A 6,025-nucleotide genomic window follows, 5' to 3' on the forward strand; every position below is an offset into this window, starting at 1 on the left:
GGCAGAGGCAGGCGGATTTCTGAGTTTGAGGCCAGCCTGGTCTACAAAGTGAGTTCCAGGACAGCCAGGGCTACACAGAGAAACCCTGTCTGGAAAAATCCAAAAAAAAAAAGAAAGTGTACTAATGTAATTTTCGCAACCTAGTCAATCATCTTAGAGATGACCTAACATTCCAGAAAATTCCCTTAGCTTAGCCCTGCATAAGAAGAGGCTGTGAGCTCCTCTCCTCCTCCTCATTTTGATGAAAAGTTGATCCCGAATGCTGGTTGTTTCTGAAGAATAAACACTCTTTGCCAGTGCATAGTATTTGATTCTGGGGTCTTCCTTCAGTGATGCGTGTACCCTACCACATCCGTTTGCATGCAAATTTCATAGTGTCATTCTTAAGCACTTATTCATTCTTCTCTTATATAATACATCCTGACCACAGTCTCCCCTCATTCCACTCCTCCCAGTCATCATCCTGTTCCTCACTACTTCCCCTCATCCCCAGATCCAATGCTTCTCTCTTTCCTTTCAGAAAAGAGCATGCCTTCCAGGGGTATCAAATGAACATGGCATAACAAGATGTAGTAAGACCAGACACAAACCCTCACATCAAGGCCGGACAAGGCAATCCAGTAGGAGGAAAGGGTCTCAAGAGCAGGCAAAAGAGTCAGAGACACTCTCTTACACTCTCAGGAGTCCCACAAACACAGTAAGCTAAACAACCACAGCAGGCGTGCAGGGAACCTAGCGCAGATCTGTGCAGATGCTCCGACTGCTGCTGCAGTCTCTGTGAGCTCCTATGAGGCCTGCTTAGATGATTCTGTAGGATGTGTTCTCCTCTTGTCCTTCATCCCTCTGGCTCCTACAATCCTTCCTCTCCCTGTTCTATAGGGTTCTTTGAGCTCTGCCTAACAGCTGGGATGTGTCTTTGCATGTGCTCCCATTGGTTGTTAGGTGAAGCCTCTCTGATGATGATTGGGCTAGGCACCAATCTATGAGTGTAACAGAATATCAGTAGGAATCATTTCACTGACTTGGTTTTTGTTGTTGTTGTTTGTTTGTTTTTGTTTCTTTGCTTTTCTTTTGATCTGTCATGTTTGGTTTTTACCCGAGGTCTCAGAGCCATTCAACATTCAGTCCCTGGCTATCCAAGCAGTGTCCGGTCTGGGCTTCCTCTCATAGATTGGGCCTCAAGTTAGAGTAGTCATTGGTTGGCCACTCCCACAAGTTCTGAGCCACCATTTCCCCAGCACATCTTACAGGCAGGACAGATTTTGACAGAGGTCAAAGGTTCTGTGACTGGGTTGGTGTCCCAGTCCTATCCCACTGGGAGCCTTGCTGTTACCGAAGATGGCTGGTTCAGGCTCCATATTCTTCATGACTAGGGCCTTCTCTAGGCTTTCCCTCATATGTTATGGGGAGTTTCTACTGGACTGGTTATTTGTTGGCCATTCCTTCAGCCTTTGTTCCATCTTTGTCCCTGAATTTATTCTAGACGTGACAAATTTTGTGGGTGTGTTGGTGTCCTTATCCCTCCACTCAGGGGTCCTTGCCTGGCTAGGTAGCCTCTTCAGGTTCCACGTCTCCACTGTTCTGTTCCTCGGCCAAGGTAACACACATTGACCCCTGATGGCCTCTCCCATTCCAGGTTTCTGGGACTTCTAGAGATTCCTCCGTGCCCCCCTCAACCCCCTGCCTCTGCTGCTTCAGATTCCCATTCATTCTCCTGGCCCTCTGAGCCTCTTTCCCGTCTCTCCCTACACTTGATCCTGCCCTTCCATTCCCTTTACCTCCCACTCTCCAACCCAGTTTCCTCCCTTCCTCTGCCTCCTATGACTATGTTCCCCCTCTAAGTGTGACTCAAGCGTCTGTGCTTGGGCTTCCTTCTTGTTTAACTTCTTTGGATCTGTGGAATGTATCATGGGTATTTTGTATTTATGGCTAACTTATCAGTGAGTAGATGCCATGCATGTCCTTTTGGGTCTGGGTTACCTAAATCAGGATAGTATTTTCTGATTCTGTCCATTTGCCTGCAAAATTCATGATATCCTTGTTTTTAATAGGTAAATAGCATTACATTGTGTAAATGAACCATATTTTCTGTCTCCATTCATTGGCTGAGGGACAGCTGGGTTGTTTCCAGCTTCTGGCTATTAGCAGTAAGGTTGCTATGAAACTAATGGAGAATGTGTCCTCATGGTATGGTGGAGCATCTTTCGGGTATTTGTCCAGAAGTGGTATAGATGAGTCTTCAGATAGAAGTAGTTCCAGTTTTCTGGGAACTGTCAGATTGATTTCCAGAGTGGTTGTACAAGTTTGCAATCCCACTCTCAATGGAGGAGTGTTCCCCTTTCTCCACATCCTCACCAGCATATGCTGTTGCTTGAGTTTTTGATCTCAGCCATTCTGATTGGTGTAAGGTGGAATCTCAGAATCATTTTGATTTGCATTTCCCTGATGACTAAGGATGTTGAGTATTTCTTTTAAGTGATTCTTGGCCATTTGTGTTTCCTCTGTTAAGAATTCTCTGTTTAGCTCTGTGTGCCATTTTTTAATTGGATTGTTTGGTTTCCTGGTATCTAACGACTTGAGTTATTTATATCAAAAGGGCAACATAAACCCCATTTTTCTCCATTTAAAGACCCCATTTGTCTCCATTTAAGGCCCCCATTTGTCTCTATTTAAGTACTGGGGCTCAGGAATAGACCATAAGTTCCAGAAACTAAGTCATAGGACATCAGCTCTAGGAACAGACCATAAAAATCTAGAACAATATCATAAACTTTCCTCCCAAAGAGCAGCCTGGAGATAACCACAAAAATTGGGAAATATCTTATGTCAGAATGAGCCATCTGCACTGGGCAGCCCTATTTCATCATATAGTTAAATGTTCTTGACATAGGAATGCAGACTACTGACCACCTATGACACCCTAATCCTTCTAGATAGTTCTGGTTCCCAATAAGAAGGCCTGCATGCCTTAATCTGGGGTTGCCATTTTAGAGAATGATTGACAATGCTGGTTGTTTCTGCAGAATAAACGCTCTTCGGTTTTGCACACTATGTGAGTCTGAGGTCTTCCTTCAGCAATTTTCAGACCCTTAGAATATATTTTGGTTATTAGCCCTCTGCTGGATGTAGGATTAGTGAAGATCCTTTCCCAATCAATAGCATTTGTTGAAGATGGTTTCTTTTTTCCATTGTTTGGTTTTTGCTTCTTTGTCAAAAATCAATTGTCCGTAGGTGTGTGTGTTTATTTCTGGGTCTTCAGTTCCGTTCCGTTGTTTGACCTGTCTGCTTTGGTGCCAGTACCTTGCAGTTTTTATTACGTTAGCTCTGCACTACAGCTTGAAGTCAGGGATAGTGATTCTTCCAGAAGTTCTTTTATTGTTCAGGATTGTTTTAGCAATCCTGGGTTTTTGTTTTTCCATATGAAGTTGAGAATTGTTCTTTCAAGGTTTGTAAAAAATTGTGTTGGAATTTTGATAGGGATTGCATCGAATGTTTAGATTGCTTTTGGTAAGATAGCCATTTTAACTATGTTAATCCTACCAATCCATGAGCACGAAGAGATCTTTCTATCTTCAGATAACTTCTTCAATTTCTTTCTTCAGAGACTTGAAGTTCTGGTCATATAGACCTTTCACTTGCTTGGTTAGAATTACATTAAGATATTTTATACTGTTTGCGGCTTTTGTGAGGAGTATGACTTCCCTATTTATTTCTCTGCCTGTTTACCATTTGTACAAAGGAGGACTACTGAGTTCTTTCAGTTAATTTTATATCCAACCACTTTGCTGAAGTTATCAGCTATAGGGGTTCTCTGGTTGAATTTTGGGGTCACTACATATATTATCATATCATCCACGAATAGTGATACCTTGACTTCTTCCTTTCCAATTTGTATCCCCTTGATCTCTTTTTGTTGTATTATTGCTCTAGTTAGAACTTAGAACTATATTTAGTAGATAGGGAGAGAGTGGGCAGCATTGTCTTGTCCCTGATTTTAGTGGGATTGCTTCAAGTTTCTCTCAATTTATTTGATGTTGTTTATTGGTTCGCTGTATATTGCTTTTATGTCTAGGTATGTGCCTTGAATCTCTGATTTCTCCAAGACTTTCAACATGAAGGGATGTTGGATTTTGTTGAAGACTTTTTCCATCATCTTATGAGGTGATCATGTGACTTTTTTCTTTCAGTTTGTTTATATAGTGGATTACATTGATGGATTTTTCATATATTGAACCATCCCTGCATTCCTGGCATGAAGCATATTTGATCATAGTGAATGATGTTTTTGGTATGTTCTTGGATTTGGTTTACAAGAAATTTATTGAGTATTTTTGTGTTGATGTTCATAAGTGAAATTGGTCTGAAGTTCTCTTCTTTTTTGAGTCTTTATGTGGTCAGGGTGACAAAGGTTTCCTAGAATGAATTAGGTAGTGTTCCTTCTATTTCTATTTTGTTGAACAGTTTGAGGAGCTGTTCTTTGAAAGTCTGGTAGAATTATGTCCTAAAGCCATCTGGCGCTGGGCATTTTTTGATTGGGAGACTTTTAATGACTGCATCTATTTTCTTAGGGAAATAGTCCCTCATGGGACAGTTTAGATAGTTTATCTGATCTTGATTTAACTTTGGTAAGTGGTATCTGTCTAGAAAATCATTCATTTTGTTTAGATTTTCCAGTTTTATGGAGTACAGGCTTTTTTAAAAAATATTTATTTATTTATTATATGTAAGCTGTCTTCAGACACTCCAGAAGAGGGTGTCAGATCTTGTTACAGATGGTTGTGAGCCACCATGTGGTTGCTGGGATTTGAACTCNGGACCTTCGGAAGAGCAGTCGGGTGCTCTTACCCACTGAGCCATCTCACCAGCCCCCGAGTACAGGCTTTTGATGTATGACCTAATGGGTTTTTTCCATAATTAAAACTTTATTGAAAAACTGACACCAAAATAGGAGATCATTGCTGTAGACTTTATAAAATCAAACAATAATTACATTGTCTTGGTAAAGTAACTGAAGTTAATAAGGCTTTCTTTGAAAAACACAAATTCAGGAACTTGTATAGACGATTAGTCTTGCTTTCTTCTAAATGAACAGCCTTCTGTGAGCCTGGCTTTTCCTCCTGTGGACTGGCACCACACAGTTGAACAACCCACACAAAGAACCACTGTCTGGGTCTGGCTGAAAACTGTAGTAATCTTGTAGCAACCTGGATATTTCACATCCATGAAGTAAGAATTTGGGCTCTGAACCAGCCGTTTCCTCTTATGTTTTTTCTTCTCCTCTTCCAAGGAAGGGTGTAATAGATCTCTAGCCAGAGGCATGGTGACTGCTCTGCAAGCGTGGCCACTCCAGGTCGCTGAGAAGAGCTGCTTGCATTCGAGCACCGGGCAGCAACTTCTGGGATAGAGGCAGCGGGCGGAGTTGAGGGGATGATTTTTTTTTTTTTAATTTGCCCAGTTTCTGTTGTTCTGTCTCCTTTTTCATTTCTGACTTGTTGATTTGGATACCATCTCTGTGCCTTTTATTTGGTCTGGCTAAGGGTTTCTCTATGTGTTGATTTTCTCAAAGGACCAACTCTAGGTTTTGTTGCTTCTTTGTATCATCCTCTTTGTTTCTAATTGATTGATTTCAGTCTAGAGTTTGACTATTTATTGCCATCTACTCCTCTTGGGTGTGTTTGCTTGGTGTGTGAGAAGTGGAGGATGGGGTGAGGGGATGAGGGTAAGGGGGAATCTAGGTCCATCCCATGTATGCTCTTTGGTTGGTGGTTTGGTCTCTGAGAGCCCTCAAGGTTCCAGGTTAGTTGACTCTGTTGGTCTTCCTGTGGAGTTCCTATCCACTTTTGGGGACCCCGGTCTTTCCTCCAACTCTTCCATGAGAGTTCCAAAGCTCCATCCAATGTTTGACTGTGAGTCTCTGCATCTATTTGAGTCAGCTACTGAGTGGAGCCTCTCAGAGGATAGTTATGCTAGACCCCTGTCTACAAGCATAACAGTATCATTAGTAGTGTCAAAGATTGATGCTCGC

The 6,025-nt window shown here is 41.9% G+C and overlaps 1 pseudogene; it reads right to left on the reverse strand.

Annotated features, from left to right (window-relative positions):
- Nucleotides 1-5,064: 5,064 nt before the first annotated feature.
- LOC110326075 lies at nt 5,065-5,319 on the reverse strand (annotated as a pseudogene).
- Nucleotides 5,320-6,025: the final 706 nt, after the last annotated feature.

This window comes from Mus pahari, chromosome 9, assembly GCF_900095145.1.
Source record: "Mus pahari chromosome 9, PAHARI_EIJ_v1.1, whole genome shotgun sequence".
In the NCBI taxonomy this organism is placed as follows: domain Eukaryota; kingdom Metazoa; phylum Chordata; class Mammalia; order Rodentia; family Muridae; genus Mus; species Mus pahari.